Raw genomic sequence first — 26,672 nt, 5'->3', positions numbered from 1 at the left:
TTTGGAATCATCACGCTAAAGTCCTGATTTTCCCTTGTATTAATGCCTATTGCTTATGTCTTCCTCATTACCTCACTTGCAACAATTCAACCATGAATGTCTGATTCAGCCTAATCCCAGCTATTGGTGTTGACTTTGGTCTACCAGTTGAACCCTGGGATGTATTCATGTGGGCTCTGATTTGAAGCTTAATAACTATCAGCTGACCATTTTTTCTCAAAATAGTTAAAAAATATATCCAAAGTGAAAGTTGTGACAACATCAGCAAGTTCACCATCGGACTTCCATAGACTTGAAGATCACCTAGACACACCAAAGTATTGTGTGTTTAAAACTTAATTTTATTATCCTTTTACGATTGGAAGAAAATGAAACAAGGCATTATAGATTAATAGAAGAGTACGAATATCAAAAATAAAGTGTTTACATTGCATAGTTTGTCCACAAGAGGGCACTCTGAAATTTTTCCGTTGTCAACATGTGTTTGGACTTCCACAAACAACCAGCTGATCCAAGCAGAACATAAACAAGTAAATAAATAAACATCTAACTAATGTTAGTGATATCCGAAAACGGCAAATATTGCTAATGTTCTAAAAAAAATCCTGCATCAGTCACGCTCTAGTCTGTACACAATGTTATAGTTTGCAGTCACATGTCATTAGAAAAATAAAGATACATATTTTTAATTTTATCATTGCATCATTGCAATGATTATTTGTTTTTCTATAATTGCCATACTATGGATTATTAAAGTTAGCTGATTTAGGCTACCAAAACAACTTCATGGATTTTATTAAGATCCTGCTATTAGCGTAAAAACCTGTCACCAAGGCAAACAGAATCCTGCTTTTAGGAATCCAAAATATGAGACATAATTTGGTTAAGTTAATACTTTAATACTATTCTGTTCATAGTTTGACATCTTTGTTGGTGTACTACTGTTAAAATAGAAAAAATAAATGAAAGAGCAACTATTGAATGTGTGGATCTGTTCCAACGTTTGACTGCAGTGATGAAAATAATTTGTTTTTCTCTTAAGTCATCTGTGCTGTAAGAGTGTTTTATCAGTGTTGTCATCCACACTTGCTGTGTACAGATGTTCTGTCTTTAAGGACCATGTCACACATAGAACCTATAGTGTTATATGTTGTGACCCTAACCATTCATGGCAGATGGTTGCCCCTCCCTTAGCCTGGTTCTGCTGGAGAGTTCTTCCCTTTAAAAGTAAGTTTTTCCTTCCCACTGTCGCCAAGTGCTTGTTAAAAGTGGGTTGTTTGATTGTTGGGGTTTTCTCTGTATTATTGTAGGGTCTTCACCTTACAATATAAAGCACCTTAAGGCCACTGTTTTGTGATTTGGTGCTATATAAATGGAATGGAATTGAATTGTGTCCAGCTTGTCCAGGGCTTGTTGTTACCAGTAATAATAAAAAGAAAGAGGCTCAAAATAATACTTCATCTGGATTTAGACAAACAGCAATTAGTTGTTAGTTTGGTCACACTTCTCACTGTAAAATACTGCTGACTGTAGAGATGTATTATAACAGCAACAACATTTAGCACAGAGGTGTGTGCATAGGCTTAGTTAAAAGATAATAACAGGGCCATAAAAGCAAAACAGACAAGTACAACTTCACTATACTAACAGCTGGGAAAACATCTTGATAAATTGCGTCCATTAGATGATCAAACTGCTAAATACACTGAGAAAACACTCAAATGTCAGCATGTTTTCCACAATTAGCAGTGAAGCAAGTCAGTTAGGTGGACCCAAATAAAAAGTCTATATGTTTACTTGTTGTAGGAATCTCAGATCAGCTGAAGCAGTGAGCCTTTGACATGTATACAGGGATTTCTCCGTGGTCCATTAAAGGATCGAGGTGAGCATAATCTGCTGATATTCAAAATTTTAGTCCTCAATTAGCATTGAACTAAAATTTCAGGTTCCTAGACATCACCGTGAGTTTTTGTATAGTTTCCTGTTTTACGTGTCTGGAGTCAACATGTGGATATATCATGTGTTGGTGCCTGCTCAAATATCTTGTGAATTTTTCTGTTGTTTTCCTTGTTCAGCTTGTTGTGATGTCTGCATGATAGGATTCAAATGAGATTTCAAATTCAAATTCAAATGAGCTCATCAACACACAAGTAGTGTAAAAAGTCATGATATACCTAAATCATATATGTTCTTTAAATGTTAAAGCCTTTGTACAAAAAATTCCCAAAATTTGTAAATCTTCAGTGTTTTGGACTCTCTTTAAAACAGTACTAAAGAAACTTTAAAAACTGTGTGGTCACTCATCCACACATTTTTTACATTCTTTTCTTTTGCCTTTTATCGAGAATGTAAACCATAATGTTGAATATACAGCACACACTCTATTAAAAGAAAAAAAGCTTTAATGTAATGACTGCTCACTATATGACCAGTATCACTCTGCAGACAAGGCTGGCAGTCAAAGAGCCGGATGTTTTAATTTGGAATGAGTACACAATAAATAACCATGAATAACTATGTTCATCTCACCAACTATATAATATACGATGCAAATATGCCAAAGTCATCCACCTTGTGACAGCGATTCAAAGTGGACAATGAGAATCAATAAAGGCAGGTTTAATACGTTTTTTTAGTTAATAAATTAACGTGTGAATCATTTATGAAGAAAAGCTGCCGTTAAAGTAACAGCACATCACTTGGAAAGTCTAGTGAACCCTTTTTTCCAATAAATTCCTTCTCTTTCTCTTTTATAAACTGTATCTGAGAGCCACTCCAGTGAGACAGAGAGGGTTCAGGGAACAGAGGGTGGCCTTCAGCCTGCCTCACTGTGGCCTTTGGCTGAGTTGCGCCATACTCTCAGGAGGCCTTCTGGCCCACTGCTCTCTTTTCCTCGCTTCCAAATGAAGTGGGCAAAGTCAACATGTTTGTAAAGAGGAGATCTGTGAGGCAGGCCTGTGGCTGTGGCAGTCGGAGGGCTGTTTGCCAAATAGTGACATGGTGTGAGTGTGCAAATGAACAAATCACCGAGGGTCTCTTTATAGACTAGCGAGGGCGTTGTAGCATCCAGGACACACAGACACGGCAGTTATTCCTTACACTGCTTCTTCTGCTGTGATAAAAAGGAGAAAGAGTTATATGCATATGATTTCTGCCACATAGTGCAAGTTTTGACCCAGTGAACTGTAAATGCAATATTACACAGAATTTACCATGTTCCATATAAAGCATCAAAACATGTTTAACAAAGTTTAATTAACTTCAATGTCAAAGAAAAAAAAAAAGGGTCATGTATACATTCCTCTACATTTGAGCACCAGATTTTTAGATATGGTGATCCAGACTTCACACAGGCTTGAGTGGTGGAAGAAGGGCAGTATTATGAATGAATGTTTTAGTTTGTTCACCAGCCATGTACCAGTCAGTAAATACAGCAGAGAGGTATGTGCCACAGTAACGGTGCTGCTGACCCGAATCTGAAACAGACATCCTCACGACTACAGAATCTAATTCATATTCTGTTCACACCAGCTGCAGGAAGTGGATGTGGAGGACTGGAATGGTACTACACCACAAGGGTGGGATTGTATCCTTTAAGTGTCTTCATTTTGGTTTAAGAGGTGAAACCCCCTTTGGATTATATGGAAATAATAAATTCACTTTGACCAAGAAGCTTATTGTGCCTGACTAACAGCAGTTTGCTTAAATACCAGACTGATTCTAATCACAAAGGGCTTTGTGTGTTCTCCACAGTTTTTCCTCCTGATGGAGGCCAATGGAACATCATGAAAAAATAAATGTCATCTTTATTTGACTTTTTTCTGATTTTTTTGTGTTTACTTTGATTCATAAATAGTCATATTTTGGCACAACCACTTCTGAATGGTCCGACTGAAGGGGATTTGTTATGCTTTTTCATAATGGCACAGATTTCACAATTTTTGAATACTCATATAAAAACATGACCAAAAATTCAAATAATTTGTCTGCAACACGTTTAAAACTCCACACTGATACCACTCTCTTCTGTTTCACCATCACTGGCAGTGACTGTCACTCACTGCCTGTCCCCAGACAGCAGCCCATGTTCAGCTTCCAGCTCTGAATGTCACAGTTTAAGCCTCACGTCACCTATGTTAGCCACCGCTGCTAGCCCAAACTCAGGAGTAATCGTCTGTCATAGTATCTTCCGTGTTTCACGTATTAATCATCATTCCCCTGTTCATAGTGTATCGTCCATAGTGAATTCATAGTGTATGTTACTATCTCTCCAAGTACCTGCATTGCTCATAGTTGTGTTGTATTTTGTGTGTTCCCTTGTACATAGCCCTGCCCCGTTCATTAGTCTCTCGTAAATAGATGTTGTTAATTCAACATTGTGTACATAGTCATTGTTTTACGTTCACAAGCGCTGTATAGAATCCCACATTCTTTATTAAAAGATATTTCACGCAACTCCTTGTGTCTGAGTTTTATCTCAGACATGTTAAAGAACATGTAACCTGATGGAATCCATGAAGTGTTAAAGTACTTTTTTGGTACTACTGCTGTCTCTTTGAACCAAACCTCATGAGTCGCATCATAAATTAGATGAGAAAAAATTATTACACAAATTTTCCTTTCATAATTTTAAGGGTATCGAAGGAGCAGAAAGTTTAAAGCTTTGACCACATTTTACCGTCAGTTTCATATGAGCCATGGCTGATTCATAGTTATTTGAAGTAATATTAAAATAATTTGCAAACACTTTACAGTGGAGTCTCCATTTTATATCTAGTTTTTTTTTGTGCTTAAGTGTCAACTCTAGTTGAAATGTAATAATATTAGCAGTTAACAGAAATAACAAGAACAGGTTGGTCACCAGCTTATAAACGCCTAACTTATACTATCTTACCAATTAGTACACACTTACAAAAAAATGAGTAGATGTCTTACATTCTTTAGGTACATAAACATAAAAACAGTTATGCTCTTAGATGATGTCTTAGATCTTTGTCTTCAGTTTGGTGTAAGACTCAGTTCACTATAGTGAATAATGTGATTTCTGTTACCAACTGCACTTAACAGTTTATTTTAGATTAAATCAAGTTAACTCATTAATATCTCTTAGGTCTGTAACAAGGAGGTGAGGAAGCAAAATGCTTTAATGACTTAACTTCAGATAGTTCTAAACTTAAACATGTTTCAGCACAAAGTGCTGATATAGTCTGGAACACCTACCTCTGCACTGACGTATAGGCCGCTATAAATCAAATCAAAACTCAAAAGAGTATTTCTGCTGCATGCTCCCCTACAAAGCGGCTGTTGATTCCTGAGGGCCAGACGTCACTGCTGAAGATGGATGTTTGGGCTGAGGAGAAAGCAGAGCTCTGTCCTCTTTTACACACAGACTGATTTCCAGGTTAAATTGTGCTGTAAAGGTTTCAGATGTTGGAGCTAACAGAATGCATGTATTTAGCTTTTGCAATGATCCACTTGGACAACCTGCAGTTTTATGTATATGTATTTCATATAGTAAAACCCTTTCACATTTTATTTTATCTGCATTTATGTGGAAAATGTAATTGCTGGCAATCCATGACTACTTTACTATTTCACTGCTAAGATACCATAAAGCAATTTGCAATACTATGCTAACTTCCACCCGTGTAAAGCCTGTGTACTCTACATTGTTTACTTCATTTAATCTTGTGAAGTAAAATAGAGAGCTCTTAACTGCAGAGTCAACTGGTCTCATTAAGATGCTAGAGTTGGTACTATTATGTGCTGTGAAGATGATAATGACAGGTGGACTCAAATGCAAGACCCCCAAACAGACTGTTTATTTTGCACAGGAAACCTGCACAGTTAAGGACTGGTACAACTGGAGCCAGGGGCGTAATTTTCAGGGGGGTTAGAGGGGTTATGACCCCCCCCCCCCCCCAATAATCAGACCCAACCAATATAATCCCCCCAACAAAATTATGAATTATCTTGCATAAATAGGCTGTTGATTTTCTTTACTCATTTCAGTTATTACGAGCAAAATAGTTGCATGTTTAATCATCTGGGAATTTACTCAGATTTATTTATTTATTTAGACCCCCCCAGTGTTCAGCACAAAGTTACGCCGATGACTGGAACTTCGAAAGACAGATCTGGTCACTGTGAGCACCCTCTTTGGGAGAGAGGAATGCGGGATTAGTCCAAGAAAGTCATTAATAGAGACTCCACTGATAGTTTCCAGTATGTGCAGGAGTTTCTGAAGAGGGTAGTTCATTTTGAGAAAGATACTTAATGGGGGGAGCCACTAGTTTGCTTTGTCACTGAAGACAAGGGTGTTTGAGGGTGGAGAGATTGTAGGGCAAGTACTCCAGAGGAGGAATCCAATAGTATGAAATGAACAGGGAGGTTGTACTGGTAATAGCTCCACTCTTTGGCCATGCAGGAAAACACTAAAAACGGAGATGGAGAGACAAGGATATTAGCACCAAGGGTCTACAGAAATGCAGGAGAGTCATATGAGAGCCTGATTACCACACAGGAGGGGCAGACAATCTGGCAGAGAATGGGTGCCAAAGCTGGTCCTAAAGTACAGACTGTTGATGAGGTTGATGAGAAACAGGTGCCTTTGCCAAAGAGCAGGAACCTAGGAGTCTACCAATAGGTGGAGTCACACCTGTCCAACCCAATCTGGGCCTGATAAAATAAAGCAAGATCTGCTTCCTGGACTTAAAATAGCCTTGATAAAGAACATAATCAATTACTTATATGTACCAGTGTTTTTGGTTTATTGCTAAGCAAAGAAAATAAGCCACTCCAGAAGGGTTTTCACAAAGTCTCATGTATAGCATTAAAGTCTTATTACCAGCTGCTACCCAATATGCATTCGCTTCCTAACAAAAGTCTCAAAGTTTGTGACATGACAAGCATTTTTGGCCTTTATTGTGTTAACCTGAAGAAAGGCAACACTCTGGAGTGTTCTGCGTTTTGTTGGAAAGGTCTACAATAAGAAACATCTGCATTTTCGTAAATGCAAAACGTGTCTGCATGCTGAAGTTTTCTGGGACTTCTAAAAACCAAAACCTCATCCAGTATGTACTGTTCCCTGCTCAATTTGCTTTGAAATGCAAAAATGTCTGGGTGCATGATTCAGTATGCTGAATCAAGTGACTCACTTTTTTGTTAATCAATTTAAAATGTTTTATGGTTCATTTGATGCTTTTCAGTATAATTCTCAATAGTTTTTCTGCATTTATTCCTATTTAGGGCAGCATAGTTTAGGATTCGAAAGTGTGTAATTTTTGCTAAAACAATTATTGAACAAGTCATTTTGATATAAAACGAATCACTGAAAGTTTAAGTAGCTGCTGAGTGACTGTTTAAAGCAATGCCTGTAAGCCTGTCAAACATAATCTTTCTCTTTGACATCATTTGAAATAAAATATTTTGTGGGACTGAACTTTTAGTCAGACAGATAAAGCTGTGTGATTATGTTATTTCATTATTATTCTCCATTTTCACAAATATTTAAAGACTTCATTCATGTCTTCATGAATGATGGATCTGATAACTGCTAAAATGGACCCAATACAGACCTTAGCCACAGACTGGATCACAAAATCAGTTGCCTGAGGTTGAACCACAGCCTTGGTGTAAATAATGTTGTTTTTTTTTGTGACATTTGTGATTTTTTTTTTTTTTTTTAAATCTGTAGATGTGCTAGACAAAGGATAAGAGTATTTGTTGCTGAGCTCACATGCAGAGGATAATTTGTGGAATGCATGTGTTTAAACTAATATTTACATCCAGTTTGGCACAGTAATTAAAGATTTTCCAGTAAATATTATGGGAAAAAACATCAAACTTGACCTCCCATCATCTCCCTTGGGACTGTAACTGCTGGAGAACACATCAATAATTTCTTACAGCTACATTGCTTTCACACAAATTCTGTGTTTCTACAGTTTGATGGACAACATTTGTTATTTTCTCCTAGTGTTGTCCCGTTTCCCTCAATCTTTGCTGTTTGCTCAAGCAAAGAGAAAATAAAGAGATTTTCATGTGAGACAGAACTGCAACTGCAAGATGTCCAGTACAGTACAGTATCAGTCTGTTCATTTATCCAACTATCACAAAGATACCACTATGCAGTCTGTAAGCTCTTAGACTCAAGGGAGACCGAGAGGCCAGACTGCCAGACATGGCATGAACCCAGTGATCCAGACAGAGGAAGGGTCCAGGCACTGTGCAGACATCTAAGAGTTTAACGGTAACATGGAGGTCAGTGAGAAAGTGTAGGCTGTTCTTTTATGGAGAAATGTATTCCATCTAAACACTAACATAATATTTCTGAGCCCATATGTGGGGACACTGACATATGGTGAAGTCTGAGGCGGCTGTTAACGACACCTCCTGTCATTTTCATTGAAATGTTAGCTGTTATTGCTTATTACATAATCGTAACGAGCCCATGGAATCTTATACAGTTTGAACGTTCTAGTGTCTGGTGGTTAGATTGTCAGGCACATGAAAGATGTAATATGAGCAGACACTAGAACCCGCTGTGAGGATGCGGTGGTGTTATTCTTATGAATTTGTTTAAGCTCTAAAATAAAGTTTGGAGTTGGGTGGTCTAAAGAGAATCATTAACACATTTTATCAGTATGTGGTTATTTTGCAACTGTTAGCATAGGTGGAATAGAAGATGATTCATACTCACCTAATCAGAACAATGACAAAAATATAATACAGTGTATAATTAATTTATTAGACCACCTGTCACTAATTTACAAGACTACTCTAGAGTCTGACCAATATAAGATTTTTGAGAAAACTGATATATCAGCTGATATACATAGAAGTATTTTGCTATCATTTGTTGTGTTTACTTATTTATGAGTCTTTATTAAAACTCAGATCAGCACAATTAACTGTGGTTGAAGCATGTTTCACCCATCTCTTCTTTACCTTTTAAATGTTCATTTATCTACCATTATAGATGCCCAAACCATTCTCATGGCAGTTTGTGATACATTCATGACCTTTAATCTATTGATTCGTGTTAATGGACTTTTTTTTTGTGTTCATCGACACAAATTTCCCATCATTATTTAATATTCCTGAACATAACATAGAGCAGACTGTTGAAAATATTCCTGACTTTCAACAGTCTGCTCTTATACATTTTGATTAAAAGGGAAGAAAAACTTCACATGGGGACGGGTGGAGTTGGAGTGAGTTGCCTAGATGTTCATGCCACCTCATACCTCATACCCAAGCTCAAATCATATATATGTAACAGGTTTTCAATCATTTCTGTTTCCATCATTTCTTCATTGTCCAGAAAGAAAAGGTAACAATTTGTGTTCCCAAAGAGGAAAAAAAGATTGAGTTTTTATAACTATTTCAAAAACTGCTGCAAGGCTTCTGATGTATCAGCAAATAGCCAATATCAGCCAAAATATTAGCTGGGCTCCAAGCTACTCATTACATTACAGTTGAGGTAAGGTAACATACATTGTGTTACTAACAGCTAGTACATTTTATACCAACATAGATGTCTGTAACATTTAAACCTTTGTGTTATGCTTGTTGGCTGACCTCCACTATATTCCTCATATTAAATTTTTCCTTTCCAGAACAAGCAACAGTGTACTGTCTCAAATCAATGCAAAGATAGCAAGAGCAGTGAGTGAACTGTAAGAGTAAGCATGGATAATAGCCGTGGATGTACACATGAAGAATGCTGCAGTCAGACTGTCAACAAACCAAAACAAGAGAAGATCCAGAACAATGGACTTCATTGTTTTGTTTGAGTGCCCAGTGACTGGGATGTACAGCATACAAAGAATGAATCAGAACACGTTCATGAAATTTCCATTGGTGAAATAAAAGCAAAAAGCATTTGAACTCAGATGCTGCTGACAACACAGAACAATTAATCTCTCACAATACTAGCTCGAGCAGTTCCTGTTTGTCTGGAGAGGAGTACTAACTGTACTAAAGGCCAGAGCAGCTTCTGTAGGTTTAGCCTGGTCATCCATTGGATCAATCAAATCCCAGCATTCCAGTGGTCGCTATTTCCCCAGCACTTTGTACTTGGGCACTGGAGGAGGGGGCCCGCCACTCAGGAATGTCCTAGGACATGTTATCTGATGGGCTCTGGGTCCATCGTACTACTGCTCAATGGTAAACTGACCCGAAGGCCTTTTCAGACATTAGATACATAAAACTAATGGCTTCATCTAATCTGTTAAAATTATGGCATTCTGTCATACAAACATGTATCATTTGTGCATCAGTGTTCCTCACAGCTTCATTCAGGCACACCCTCACTTTAATAGAGAGCGTCATGGTATGCTCAATATTTGCCAAATGTGCAAAAGACTTGCACAAGTTGTACTTGTGGCCATAAACAATGTGAACATCAACTCTAATGAAATATTACCACACTTCTGAATGCTTAGGTCTCTGCTAGGAGCTGGATCTGTGTTTCTGTGCTACAGCTGCACTATTGTTCTGTGAGAAGATTGTTTTCTGTACTGTCTGTGTTGTTGCTAGGATAGGTCCATTTGTTAAATTAATATGACTCTTTTTTTTCGTTGTTTTTCCTTTTGTCTGTGTTCTAACTGTAATTTTTCACCTGTTGACAGGAAGCTTTAGAGAAAAATACGGATTTATTAATCATATTCCTTCTTTCCTTTATTCTTTTTTCTTTTGATTTGGATCTAGATTACAAATTTTGGTGTGTTGAGGGAGAAAATGTCTCATTGGAAGGACTTTAGGTCTGATGTTTTTGTCTCAATATTTTTTCAGTTTCTTGTAATAACAACAGCTTGCCTCGTGACACCATTCCTTTAGGTTTACAGTCATGTGAAAATTAAAGTTTTCAAAGGACTCCATGAAGTATATCCTATGATTTAATAGCATGTAGAACAACCTTTTTGCAGGAACAACTTTTCTCCATCCATTCGCTTCTGCTTATCCAAGTCAGGGTCATGGGGGTGGAGTCTATCCCAGCTGTCTTAGGCCCAGAAGGAATAACTTGAAGTAATAGTTTGCTGTGTGTGACTTTATCAGTTTCTCACAACACAGAGGAGGAATTTTGACCCACTTTTTTTTTTACAGCGTTGTTTATGTTTATTGAGATTTTTGGACATTTATTTGTATACAACACTTGCGACAGCATGTCAATGGGGTTGAGGAATGGAGTTTCACTGGGAAATTGCAACACTTTGACTTTTTTTCTTCGTCAGCTATACTTTTGTTGATTTGCTGCTGTCATTGCTTGACCTAGTTTGGGCTAAGCCTTAGCTGTTGGACAGATGGCCTCATATATGACTCTGCCTTGCTATACGGAGGAGTTCATGATCGACTTGCTCTTTTTTGCATTACGTACACTGTAAGAAAAAGTCCTAATATAAAAGTATTTTACTGTGTATTTTACAGTTTTGTTCTGTTCTTCTAGAATATCATTAAATTTACATAAACAGACTGTGATTTCACATTTCAAATGTAAATTAACGTAAAATCACTGTAATGTAATAAAACATAATTTTCTTGTTTTTTAAATGTATTTGTCTGTACATATGCATATTTAGATTGTTAAAATACATTCACAAATGTATCATGATTTCACAAATATTTGTCCGTTATTTGAAAGATTGAACTGTTAAATTCAAATGTAATGCTATGGAAAAATATATGAAATGATTCTTATAAACTTTTTTAACATCAAATAATTATTACTATTATTGCTATCTAGGGCGATCGTCGCTCAAGAGTTGGCAGTTCGCCTTGTAAAAAGAAGGTTGCCGGTTCGAGCCCCGGCTCGGACACTCTCGGTCGTTGTGTCCTTGGTCAAGACACTTCACCTACCGCCTACTGGGGATTGCCAGAGGGGCCGATGGTGCGATATGGCAGCCTCACCTCTGTCAGTCTGTCCCAGGGCATGCAATCCATTATTATTTAAACCAACTGTTAACTGTATATTTCTGTACATTTAAGTATTATTATTCATATTGCCACATTCATTGACCTTGTTTATAGGTAATTTCATTGTTTAATCACATCAAAATGTTCCTAATTTAATGTTTAAAAGCACTTGAAAAAGGCAAAATCCCATGTAAAATTAGGGCAACAAACTGTATTTTCATTACTGAAAATAACCGTATTTTTATGAAAAAGTTATTTTCTGTTATTTGATGGTATTATTTTGGCACCCCAGCTGCCGGAATATTACTGTTTTCTAGGATTTTTTTTTTAACAGTGTAATTTGGCCATGTTATGATGTAAATTTTCTGGGAGGTCCACTCGGGGAAGACTGTGTTAACACAAACTTGAATGGTCCAGAAAAGCAAACTGCCAAAACTTCAGCTTTTATAGAAGCTTCTCACACTTGCTGATGATCAATGAATCTATTACATTTGATCATCAGCACCTGGCTGCTACTTCGAATCTTAATTCCTATGGAAGCAGGTGGAGTGTACTTATTTCTTCACAGGATTGCATAGAGTCCGGTGAAAAATTTTGTTTCCACAACTGTATGTTACTTCCTTTGTGCTGTAATAGTGGATATTGCAAGTGCCCTAGTGACTATATGGTACCATGTGTATCCAACATTAGAGCTGGCAGAAAAAGATAGCAACTACCCAGTAGTGGAAAGTTTGGCTTTCAATAACCAGATATTTCTTTAGGAAATGTTAGGGACCAAACCACAGCTATAAAGAATGGTGCTCTTTACTGATTGTGTAATACTGCTAGCTCATTTGCCAACCTTTTAAAGGTTATAATATATAAATGTTGTTGTAACAGTTTCCTTTAATTATGACTTTTTAATAATTTTATCCTTTGATGACTACGCAGTGATTGCAGTTCATTTTGCAGTAATAAATCCATGGCAAAAAACCTAAACAGAGCATCTTTACGGGATATCTCATGACCTCTGCTGCAAACTCAAAGCAGAAAGGCTTCACACAGTTTGCTTGTCAAATTTGATTACATTTTGAAAATAGATATAAAACAAAAATATTGCTAATTTACATTTCTATTTTACACTTATATATGCCATTCCAAGAACTGGAAGCAGAACAGAGATGAGAGTGGATCCAAAGTGAACCACAGAGTGGTGCAGCCAAAGGCTTGTGACAAAAATACTAAAACCCCTCTGGAACTGTTTGTGACTTAAACTCAATGGATATAGTGTGGAAATTATTTTGGCAATGATAAACCCTGTTTCCATTTCAGACTATACTTTCACTCCTTCATCTCCCGTTTAATTATGTAACATATGAAAGCTGGTCCTGTAAAAAGAAACGGCCTGCTTGGTGAGTGCCAAAGCAAATCTACAGTGAATGGCCTAAGCAGGTAAATGCAGTTGAAATGCACTTCCTCTTAATTTAACACATAAAAACACATGCGCAAGGAAGGAGTGGATTAACATGATTTAAAAATGCATTTCCCCGGGATTTAGTGAAAATAACTGCAGGGATGATTAGCATGGTGTTGATTTTAGGGGTCTTGGCAGGCACGATTTCTCTCATGCAGGGATATGATGAAGCATTTGCTCAAGAGGCTATCCAAAGGGGGCCAGGAAGGTCCACCAAGTGCTGAACTTTCACTTACAAAAGCGCCATTCTATAGGTGCTTTGAGAGGAACGCCAACACCCACGGAAAGTATGACACTGGATGTCCAGGTAAACATTTCCAAGGCAGCTAAGTTTACAATTGCATATAGACTGCTGTGCACTCTCCTCTTCATCCGTAATGCCTTTGAAGCACACTCTAAATGGAGGAGATTTGAGTGTCGGGCGTTGGTATATGGCGGTTTATTTTCACTCTGTGTAAAAACATTCCATGTGAGGGTGAAGGGAGACGAAAGATTGGGCATGAGGGAATTAAAGGGATTGTATAGCTGTGAGGCAGGATGAGAGACCAAAAAAGAGCAAATGTGCAGTTTGTGGTATGTATAAGAGGTTACAAGGGGGAGCACACGGACATGGGGCAGCAAGCCAGGTTGGTTTGACCATGTATGCACCCTTTGCAAACAGATAGCCATGTGTTCGACAGGAACTGCAGCGGGGGCCCCCGTGCTCATGAAAGCTGCTTCATAAATTGGTAAACCTAGAAGGCCAGCCGCTATTCCCCCCAAAGCGCTTATTTTCTCATCATGATACCTTAATGATGAAACGGGCAGAGGGCAAACATGACGCACACAGGCATTTCTTTATGAGGCTGATGCACACCTGCAGAGGAGACGCGCTACCCATCAGTGGAAATAGGTGGAGGACGGTAGGTTCAACATCCCACCACACTGGACCTGCACTCCTTCACTTCAGGATACAGGGGCACCTACTGTATGTTCAGCTCCAGGTGCTGTTAAGAGACGAACAACACTCAATCAGTTCATCACCGTCCATCGGCTTCTTAAAAAAATGGTATAAAAAGTATTTCTTTGTTGCTTTTAAAAATAAAGAAGACACAACTAACTTTATTTTACTGAGAATCACATCTAAATTCTGACAAATATGTGTTTTAAATATGGTCTACCGTGCAGATAAACAGTATCTGAAAGTCTTGCCCGCAAGAAATAGGAAAAAATTTAGCAAGGACCTGATTCAGGACCTCACAGATACATCTGGCATACATCAGTTTATCCAGCTACTGTTCATTGAAGCCTCATCAGAAATGGTCTCAGTGGAAGGGAGGCTGACTAGAAGTCATTTTTAAGGAAGGGAATACAGAGAGAAAAGCCTGCGATACAGAAAATGCTCCTTCCTTTTCTTTATCATAGATCACCTACTAAAAAACATGATGTCTTTTTTTATTATGCTGGGGCCTGCAGCTATAGTCTTAGTTATGTTTATATGTACTCATCGGGTTTATTAATGCATTCAGAGTCTCCAAAGAAAGTATTAACATTAGCACCAACCGATCCATGGATCCAACTTTAACCTCAGGTCACCTGCCAAAAACTGTTATTAACTTGGTCATTTAAATCAATGAAAAACACAAATAAACTGTTGTCATATGTGCCGTGAGAAAATAGAAAAACAAAAAATTCTCCCTCTTACTTCTTCTTGTTATTATCTAACTCAACTAATGACCAAAAGTATTTTAAGGCCTGTGTTCAAGGGGATGAGATTTAAGTCTGTCTCTCAGACTAAGTAGAAGGAGGACATTCTGTTGGCTGAGTGAACGCTGTTCCTGCCAGGCAGTCATCTGTCACTGGAGGTGAGTAATCCTTCTCTCCTCTCTGAATCATCCCCTAGAGGTCAATGCATCTTCATCAGAGCAGCTTCAAAAACCAGTCCTGAAATGATTTTGATTGATTTCATTTGGCAAAGTCAAACTTGCATGAAGTCATTATTTGTGAGCAGTAAATCTTCTTTAGTAAGTAGATCTTTATAAGAAGAAGTTCAATACATTTCAGAATATTTAGCAATTTGCTTTTGATTTACTCTGCTAATTTGATTGCCTTTTTACATACAAAGATTATTTTCAATTTACATGACTGTATGTGCCATAACATTGATTTGACTCACAAAATTATAATTTGAGGGAGACATAATAATTCAAAATGAGGATTATACATTTTTGTGGATGGTAATGGGGTTGTTGATCAATATTAGGGACTCTTCAATCGTTTTACCAGAGCGTACGATTTCTGGCTTCAAAGACAGATTTTCCAGGCTGCACTGGAACAAAAACTCTTGACCATCTAGAGGTAGGTGGGCTTTGTCACTGAAAAAACTCAGTCAGGCATTTTGAATCAACAGTCTTGATGATGTGCTTTCAATGGGGATGGCACATGACCAGGTTTCTCTCTTTCTCTAGACAGATTTAAGGCTTCAGTTAAGCTTCTCATTTTTAAATTAATTTAACTTTCAGCTACGGATGCACATTTTCCACCAGCATTGAGTTTAACAAGTAGTGTATAGCCAAAGCAGTGAAAGGCGCATTAACTTCTTACATTTGACATAACCACTGACTTATTTATTTTAATACATTTCTAATAAATCACTGTGCTTCCATAATTATGAGAAATTATGTAATTGTGTATAAATAGCAAACCTCTTCAGCCACATTTTGTGAATCATTTTATATTGTTCAATGACATGCAAGACAGTAAGTCTGGGGAAAGATGGCAACTAAAACTTATGGAATAAGGGATTGAAGCCAAGTAGTGATATAAAAGGATTTTTAATGTAAACTTAGATATTTACAAAAGGCAGTTGTCAAGGTTACACTTGACAAGGACAACAGACTTGCAGGACAGCGATTTAAGGTGCAGTGGCTTTAATGAACAATATGGAGAAGAAGGCCAAAGAATATTTGCAGGTAAGATATTCAACAGGGATTCAGGTCAGTCTCTGTTATGGGGTTTTGTGACTTGAATGTAGGTTTTCAGGTGGTTGTGGATTCCTGTTTGTAGCGTAATAGGAATCCATAGTTCTCTCTTTCCTTAGGTTTTCCAGTACTTTAGTCATTTAGGAACAGGTGAAGTGTTTAGCGGGTGGGGTAAGACAGACAAATTTGCAAGTAAATATGAGGCAGACTCTCCAGCAGGTTTGCTTTGAGGAAGGAAGAGGTAGAACTGCAAAGTAGACCAGAAGCAAAAAGGCACAAAGCTGAGCATGATGTTTGAACTATAACACCAAATACTGCAATGATGATAATGGGAGACAGGTGTGCTACAGGCATTGATATTGGCAATAAGAGCAAACCAAATGTAGAACCCAAAATAAGATCCAGAAATAGACTCGAAAACACAATGCAGGGAAGGGGATAACGTAGCACAGAAGAATTTAAGAAAACATTGAGGGCGGTGAAATGAACTAAGAAGGGAAGTAAAGACACAGAAAGTCACACACGGAACAGACTTAAAAACTAAAGTAAGCTCAGAGAAGGACAAGTAATAAATTCAGACACTACTGCACTACTGCACACTAAAATTATTTCCTTGTTTGGAAATATGGGTTGTTGTTAAAAGGCCATTTCATGCTGTTGGGGTGTTCCATAAATAAGAGCAACAAATGGGTTTTACACAATTAGCCTTTCTAAAAGTAAAGTTTCATGATAACTTTAGTCCTGATTGATTGTAACTCTTCATATTTGTATTTTAAAAAATGCAGCCAAAAATAACTATCCTCTCCTTTCATGCTCTTTATATAGACTTCCAGGGTCTGTGCTACTCTACTCTGTTTAACAGAAGGTGAACTGACAGATACATAGCGGCTATGGCTCTTATCAACAAGGCATTTTTTATCCACAGAATGAAATGTTTGTGCACCACAATCTCAGCAGGTGAGTTGTTTCAAATATACTCCAGCCAACAGTCGTATCATGGTTAGAGTCTGAACATTAGTGGAAGACCTTTATTTGCAGGATGGAATTCATTGCATTGCTGCCCCGTGATTACCTGATTTGATAATTGCATGAATAAGCAGGTGCACAGATGTTCCTCATAAAGTCGCTCTAAAACTGCTTGCAAATAATGGAGTAGACTACAGTACATTATGTGTGTCACAACATGTGCTCGGCTCTAGCCCACAGGAAGGAATGGTTGAATTGCTCAGAATCACAATATCTTCTTTTACTGATTTTCCTGACAGGAAAAATGCTCAAGTCAATAGTTTCAGCATGCCCCAGCAAACAGTGCTGCCTTCAAAGTGGTGAGAAATAAATAGAAAACGGTAGCCAAAAAATGATGGGTATCCTTGGGGGGAAAAGAATCTATGGAAGGCAGGAAACAAAGAATAAAGGGACAAGAAAAATACAACAGACAACTGCAGGCTTTTAACATTGACAGGAAACTAGATCTAGGCGAATAAAATTGCAGGAGAATTGCTTTAAGATTGAACCCTTCTGTTTCAAGAATTAGGGGATGATAACAGCAAGAGACACGAGGAGTAATCTTTTTGAAATTATCTGGTCGTGCCAGGAGTTTTGTTTACTTCAGCTAAATGTCACGTGGAGCTAAGAACCTGTGAATAAGAACTTCTGTGAGGCCATCATGGGCACCTTGTCAAACCTCACATATACATATGGAAATTCAATTTCCTAATGCTGATCCAACACCCAGGAAGACCTCCCACAAGTGGTGCAACCCCCTGGACTCCACTTTTTGGGCTCCTTGTTCTTGGTCAGAACACGGAGACCAGTGCGTGGAGTGCTATCTTGAAATAAATCCAAGGTAAGGTTGACACAAATGAGTTTTCAGGCCCAAGCCAGAGGTCTGGACCTACAGTACATGTGTCTGGCTGTTGGCAGTCGGCAGATTGTACAGGAACTGCTTCTGGATGTGGGCACGGAGTTGATGTTGTGAAGCCAAAGAAACCCGAATACAGGAAGGTTATGTTTAACTTGGTTAGCGGTAACAGAAAAGCTGCACACTGACTGTACCTGGAGGGGGAAACACTGATGTATCATAACAAGAGTGCGAAAGAGCATGAAAGATTTATTAGCTGCAAAGACATTCTCTGTTAAATAAAACATACTTTGGTTGGCTGAGGCAGAACTCACCTAAAAGCTCGACTCACAACTGATACGAAAAAACTACTTTCTTTGGCTCTTCCTACCCTTCTCTCTGTCTTTATCATTTTCTTTTTGGCATCTCTGTTTTATTTTCATCTCATGCTGACTTCTAACTCCCATCTCTAACTCACTGTTTCTTTCTTTCTCTTTTCCTTGGAAGTGACAGAACAGTGGGCCTTTGATTATGGCAAAGGATAATCTCTAAACTAGAGTCCATCCTCATTCCCAAGGTTATGAATACTGCTGTTTTGACAAAGTTATTGTTATCTTGATGGCTCATCACAACAGTGCTGCAAAATACTCAATTGCAATCGTCAATGAAATGATATTGTTGGAAACCAACAACAATAAATTTTGATCAGTGGCCCATACAGCCACTGAGATCTTATGTCATCTTAAAGGCTAGAAATCCTACTTTCTAGCTGTATATTTGAGAATGCTCTTGGCTGTGGCTCAGGAGGTAGAGCAGGTCATATGCTAATTGGAAGGTTGGTGGTTTGTTCTCCAGCTGCTCCAGTCTTCATGCCAGAGTATCTTTAGGCCAGATAATGAACTCCAAATTGCTCCTGATGCATTCACGAGAGTGGGAAGGTCAAAAAGCACTTAGACATAGAAGAAAAGTGCTTGTATGAAGGTGTGGGTGCTTTATAAAGCACAATTGCTCAAGTAGAGTAGAAAAGTGCATGTAAGAACCAGTCTGTTTACTGAAAATCAACTAGTACTAGCTGTTCCTGATCTGTCTGCATGGCTCCAAAGATTTTAGACATTTGTTAGAACAACTGTTACAGCAACAATGCTCCCCCTAGATATCAGCCACAGATATCAGCCACAGGAATACCCACTATTTTTTTTTCATTTGCCACATTTAACTTTCACGGGTGCACAGGTACTATGAATGCCTTATTTTTCAGCTGAACCCAAGACTCGATGGAGATGTCTGTAACATGTTATTTGGCATTAACCTCATTCACACACTATCATCTCTGTTCTGCAAAGACTTAATGTAGGGCAGGTAAATCCATGCTCACAGACTCCGTATCCTCTCAGGTCAGATCCACAGGCCTCTCTCTTTGCTCTTCAAGGGAAAGTATTTTGCTAACCTTCAGCAACTGTTTTAAGTCAACATCTATTTCCAGTCAAGAATCCCAAGCAGGTTTTCTCATTTTACAGTGAGGGTTCTGTCCTTATCAACAAGTTTCTAAATACAAAAAAGCCACATTTCAGACTCTGCAAATTTCACTCGGGGGGCTTTACTAGTACAGTAAACTTAAAGTGAATGAGTCAGCAGAGTAGATGCATGCATCAAGCACTCATGGTAAAGTACCCTATTTTATCTGTAGCCCACTGTAAATATATGGCTACGACAGTGATTTGTGCCAGTGGTCTGCAATATTTTTAAGGGTAGCTACCCTAAAGAGCTATAGATAAAACAATGAGTCAGTTGCTCTACGAACCTACCTTCATATCATTCAGTTGTTTGTCATTTTTAATCATAATCATAATCAGAATACTTTATTAATCCTTAAGGAAATTATGTGGTTACTTAATATATTTATGAAACCATTGATAATAGTTTGAAATTTTTGGGAAATTACATCCATTTCCCACTTACTTGGCAAAATATAAATAAATGAAGTGACTCAAAACTTTTGCTCAGTACTTCATCTTGTTGAGCATCTCAAAATTATTTTGTGAAACCACTGAAAGTCCAACACTAAGTTGTAAATCACTGATTGAATTTATTAAACTTAATGAAATTCACATGGATTTCAAACAGTGTGTCTTTTTTGTGTTCGTATACGTAATTTAGTCTGTGCGAGACAATCCTTTGACATAATGTGCCATTTTTCTCTTAATAGCTAAAGGCACTGTGATGATATATGATGTAATAGCGACAGCCAGAGGTACTTCATGTTTAGAAGCCAACCCTCACAAGGACTCCACTGTCACTGTGTTACACAATCAACACTTAGGTTAGAGAGGTGCTAGCCAACTTCTGCTGTAGAGACCACAGAGGCAGTAAAAGGCCAATGTGCTGATGTCACCTAATATCAGACTCCATATGTTATCAGTCTCAGCATCATCTGATCTTCTGTTATGACTATGTGGAAGCACTACGATCTCTGTGGGGAGGAGACTGTGAATTGGGATGACAATGAGAGGTTGTTAGATGGCAGGTCCTGCACGAAAGGGGAGACTGGGAATGTTTAATTTAACATCTGGAGTCTATTCATCAATTTCTTATTGATGGTAATTATTGCTGTGGGAAGAATGGGGGATAACTTTCATCATATGCAGCCAGACCAACAAAACTGAGCCTTCTTTCACCAGTTGTTTTCACTCTGACCTAATTAGAAGTATTTTTTATGTGAATAGTATTTGGTTTTTCTCTTTTGGAGAACATTCTTTGCCCATCCTTAAGGGGTTTATTGATGGTAGATAAAGATTATAGTGTCTAGTGGAGGAGGAGCAAACGCTCATTTTTACCTCATGTCAAAGGTGACATGTGGGCTGAACACATTTGTGAGGTAGTTTAGAGAACTTCTTAAGACTGAGTGCATTTTTAAAAAAGGGACACAAAGTAGGAATGTTTAGGTTACTTGAAACTTTTGTTGAACCCCCCCCCCCCACACACACACACACACACAAACAACAGCAGTCTTTTTAATAGCAGGTGGCAGTTCATAAATACTCAGTGGAGGCTTCACAGTGTCTGAAATGCCTAAATAGAGCTCACCACAGACAACCTGCTAGAAGCTAACACTTCCCAGCAAGAGGGTCCTGAATTCCAATCTACTGGGTCTTTCAATGTGGGTTCTCTTTGGCTTCCTCCCACAGTGACTCTAAATTGACAACAACTGTGAATGTGAACATAAATGTTTGTGTGTGTGTGTGTGTGTGTGTTGCACCGATCCCCACCCCACATGTTTAAGAAAATAGAATAGTTATCCATATTTTTTAAACGGGTTCATGTGAGATTTATTGATTTGGGAAGTTTCAACCTATGTTTCCAACTTTTCTGGCATGTAGCAAAGCAAGGCAAGCTCTGAAGCCATCCCACTCCTGTCCCATTAGCCTGATGTACAATATTACCTTACTATGATAACAAACAAACCCCTAATGAGGACCAGGAAAGGAAAATAACCACCCTCATGGCTGCATGAGTTTTAGGTTCACTGAATAAATCTCCAACTGGACAACCTCTGGAAGTGTAAATTAGTGAGAATTTATTTAATGATACCAAGTACCATTCCATCTTCTTTTGTTTATCCAATTCAGAATCATAAAGGGAGGGGGTTTATGGTGTTTATCTCTTGGGAGAATTTATGAAATGAGGATTCATGAGATTCTCGTCAGCTTTGATGGGCAGTCTGTTGAAATTCTTCCCGTATCTATCTTTACGTCAGAAATTCTTGCCATCCCTTCCCCCAGAAGTCAGGGTTCAAGCGTCTCTAGACTTGAGGATTTCCACGCATCTGCTCCGTCTCTATTGTTCCAAATTTATAGCCCTGCTACTCTCTGTGCTCAAAACAATAGGATGAGGAGTGAGTCTCATAAAGTTAAAGTCTCATCCCCCTACAGTTGTTTCCCTCCCAAGTCTTTCTAATGGGAACCCTCTGCATGTTCAAAGACATGGATCGAGAGCCCTGCCAGGGCAGATTCCTCAGGAAAGCCTGACTTTACTATCAAACGACAGCAACAGGGCGAGTAGGTGTCATCACCATTGTCTCATCAATGGCGGATCAGTGTCCAGCTAATAAAAAACAAGGAGAAAGAAAGGACTTAGGCATCTGATCAAAACGACCGCCTCTTAGATTTATACTAAGCACTGAGCAGAGAGATGAGAGGAAAGGACTCACTTTGATTGCCCTGTACACCTTAACTTTGAAATGCTTCACACATGGAAAATAACAGTCCACATTTAAAATAGTGCTTCAAAGGGGAGGGCAAACAAGGAGCAATGTAGGTAACCTTGCCATGGAACAGAGGAAAAAGACTGTCAGAGTGGAGCATGGTGCGGCCAAGTGGTCAAGCTTGCGCAGCATAGAGTGTCCCTTTATGACCAAATACACCAATTTTTAAACGAGAAGAAGGATCCCTTTGCAGGGCTAAGGTGCACTTCTCTGAGGAATTATAAAGATCAGAATCAAGTGAAATGAGGTATAAAGACATGAGACTGTTCAAATAGAAGTCTAGCTTGGCTACAAATATCTGCCCAATAAAAAGTTAACAAAAAGTTGGCATTAGGACATTAGGCTGAAATAAACACTTGCCAAATAAAATGGCCTAACTATTTGTCATATGGTGTAACTGAAGCTCCTGGCACCAAAGACCACTTAAAAAAAAGGTTTTATTTGAACTTTTCTAATAAACCTTGCTGGCATCATAGAAAAGTAGGCCACATACTGAAGATGGGATTATTTCACGAGTATAATGCCATCTCAGAGGCATGCTTATATCAGTATAATGTGACATGTGCAACATACAGCAAGTCTGAGTCACAGCCAAAGAGACATACTCATTTGACATCAAAAATATGCTTCCGGTGTACTAGGAAGCATACTTTCTCTTTCTCTGTGTGAAGCCATCCACATTTTCATATTAGATGACGAACAATGGTCTCTGGTCAGGTAAAATATCACACTGTCAGTCTCTCAGCTTCACTTTACGAGACAGTAACCACCTCCAATTTTAAGATTACACCGGAACAGGTGACCTGACATGATGGGCAATGGGCTTCTCTACTGTACTCCCCTGTTTTTTCACTGTCTGTACATTTACATGTTACTGTTACATGCCATTAACCTCCGCTTTTCTATTTCTCATAGTCTATGCTTTGTCCTCTCTCACCCTGTACTTTGCTGCAGGTATTTCTGGCTCTGGATCTGCATGCTTCTTATTTGTGGTTACTGGTGTCACACACTTTCTGAGTGTTTCTTGTTGTATTGTTGTTTCTCTTTGTTCATCTTTTCTCTCTGCATATAACAGGCCCTCTCTGACCCTGGTTCTGCCACAGGCTTCTTCCTGTTAAAAGGGAGATTTTTTTCTCCCCACTGTTGCCAATTGTTTGCTCGTAAGGGATGTTTTTATAATCTTGCTCAAAACATTATAAAATGCTTTCAGGAGACTAATTGTTGTGAACTAGCATGATGTAAATGATACTAAAGTAATGTAGGCTGTGTTGCAGGTGTACTGTAGGTACATTGTACTGAAAAAAACAACATCTGTTACAGAGTTTATGAACATTTCTGTAAAAGTAAATGAAATATTAAAAATAGAGAAGAAACCATGGCACTGGCTTTTTAAAAATGCATTCTAGTTGGTGAATCTGAAGTTTGTCCTGAGTGTTTTATTAATTGATTTTTTTTAGATTTGATGTGACAGTGAATAATGAATTCCTCTTCCCAGAAATGTATTACCATAGCTAGTATTCCAGGAAAGCAGTGACTTCATTTGCATTTAGTTTTGATCTCTGTCCAACCACCTGAATATTACAAGAAAAATGATTTAAGCAATCATCTGTGATTGAAAATATGGCTTTTGTAGATTTATTTTGGATTTGCATCTCTTCCATGAGGCATGTAAGCAGACAGATTTTGATGCGATCATTAGCATGAATCGTTCAGTTTACAGACTTCCAAAGGCAAACGATTAATCAGAAAAAAAGAGACTTCCAGACATTCATAAGTGTAATAATTTCCTAAAACTTCAGCTGTTTACATGTCTGAGGTAGCATTGTTTGACTGCTGTCTCAGAGAGAAAACACTGCTCATGTCAAATATGAATGTTGCATGTCAGTGTGAGAAATTGTCAATCGACTATGAAAATCAGGAATGTGAACCCCTGCTGGTGTAGAAACTGTGACGTGGTCAGTGAACGCTGCGTGGGGTTTGCCTGTGATCACAGGTTTTGTTAAACTTTATCTTGTTGCCTTTACTGTGAACAGAAACCCAGTGACCTGAAGTCTTGCTGCCGAACAAGGCACTTACACATTTTATGGTTTCCAAAGAGGAAGCCTGTCTTTGAGTAATGCGAGTAAAAGGACCAGGCTGCTTCATCTTGATGCCTTAGTATAACATTGACATTCACTCTGTTTTTCAAGCTTAAACTGTAAATAAATGTGGTTTTGTGTCACACTAAATTATTTCCCCATTTCCCGTTAATGAACTGAGTCACTGCGTGGGGGAGCAGAAGTTAAACTGTGAACTTGAAAATGGGGGTAAAGGATCTACTGACGAGAAAACTAGATGCAATTGAAGAGGACAGCTTTCATTCATCATATTAAAGAAATGAAATACCTTGTTCCTGGTATTGAAAGTTTTTAATAATAAAATGTGTATGGTTAAAGTTACATTTTTTTTTAAAGTAAAGACACTATGGCTAGACAAGGATTTATAGGTAAATTGATTTATGAGAAGGATGTATAAGTAAATTGATTGTTTTATATTATTTCCTACATCTAAATTCAGACAAAACTGAGGGTATTGTATTTGGTCCTAAAATCATAGTAACACCATGATGAGAACCTTCACAGACAACACCATGATATGGCCTTCAGCAAACACAATAAACAGACGTAAGACTCCCTTCAACCATTTGCACATTGTTAAATCATTGTCAAAATTAGAAATGTCCTGTCTCAGACTGATGCTGAAAAGCTAGTTCATGCATTTATTACTTCTGGGCTCAGCTGGTATAATTTATTATAATCACATCACTCTAAAAACTAACTCAAAAGTCTTCAATTGATCCAGAAAGCTGCAGCGTACGAGTAATGACAGATACCAAATTTCTCCTATATTAGCTACTCTTCATTGGCACCCTGTTAAATCCAGAAATGCAAATATAAAATGTTGAATAATCAGGGCACATCATATCTGAGACATATTTTACCAGTAGAGTTCCTCAGCCTTAGACTGCAGGTTTAAATTAGGTTCATATTCAATTTAATTCATTTTTATTTACATAACTTTATATTCTAAGGTAAAGACCCTACAACATTAGTAAGAAAATCCCTAAGAGCAAGCACAGAAGGAAGTGACAGTAGGAAGGAAAAAGTCCCTTTTAACAGGAAGAAACGTCTGGGAGAACAAGGCTCAGGGAGGGAAAGACATCTGATGTGACAGGTTGGGGTGAGGGGAGGGAGAAAGGATAAAAATATGGTGTTAGAGAGAACAAGAGATTAATAATAACTAATGGTTAAATTCTGAGTTTATGGGTGTGTGTGTTTATACTATATAGTGAGTTAAAAAGTGCCAATGAATGGATGAATGTGGTTTGTTGTAAGATGGCGCCGGTGTACGTGGCTTGCCGTCCTCGGCTTGCCATCCTCGGCTGTATCTGCTCTGCTGCTTTTTACCCTCTCTACGCTCTTTATGGACCTTGGCATTGTATTTTTTTATCCTTTTAGTTGTATGCTCATCTAATGGCTGTGCACTGATTACATACGACAGGCAAACACTTTTAAATCTAAGACTTTCTCATTCCTCTCGGGCTGATCCTTGCTGGAACCTGGGTGTCGCCACCGCGCCCCGACCGGACCCTCCGACCGGCTTCCTCCATCTACCTATTCCGAATCTATACAAGAAACGCTATAGGAAACGCGGTAGAAGGAGCGGCCGTCGCGTTCGCCTCAGGGTCTACTTTAAAGCCAGAACCACAGGCTACCCACATGCCAGCCTGGATATTTTATCTTCTTTCCCTCCTTCCCAGGAGCACTCTGATGCTAAGTTGCTCACTCACCGCTGGATCTGCTCTGCCGACCACGAAGTCTACCCTGCCATTCCTGTTGCATGTTTTCCTGCTTGGGTTTGGATAACATCGCTCCGACGCGGCGTTTGCCGGAGCAACCTAAGTGTCCTACGACGCACCTCCCGTGGCGACTTAGCCCCTAGGATACGGATGGCATTGCTTAATGTCAGGTCGCTGGTCAATAAGACTTTTCTCTTAAATGACTTCCTCTCCACTAATCGGATTGATGCTTTATTCCTGACTGAAACCTGGATTCGTCCTGGTGAGTTTACCCCTCTTACCGAACTTCTTCCATCGGACTGTGTCGCTTTTAGCTCACCAAGGCTTACTGGTAGGGGTGGCGGCGTAGCCTCGGCCTTTAAAAATTCATATGCAGTTTGGCAGCTACCCTCACCTACCTACTC

This window comes from Pelmatolapia mariae, linkage group LG15 (genome assembly GCF_036321145.2).
Source record: "Pelmatolapia mariae isolate MD_Pm_ZW linkage group LG15, Pm_UMD_F_2, whole genome shotgun sequence".
Taxonomy (NCBI): domain Eukaryota; kingdom Metazoa; phylum Chordata; class Actinopteri; order Cichliformes; family Cichlidae; genus Pelmatolapia; species Pelmatolapia mariae.
The sequence above is the reverse complement of the archived record's forward strand: the minus strand, read 5'-3'. Positions refer to the sequence as shown.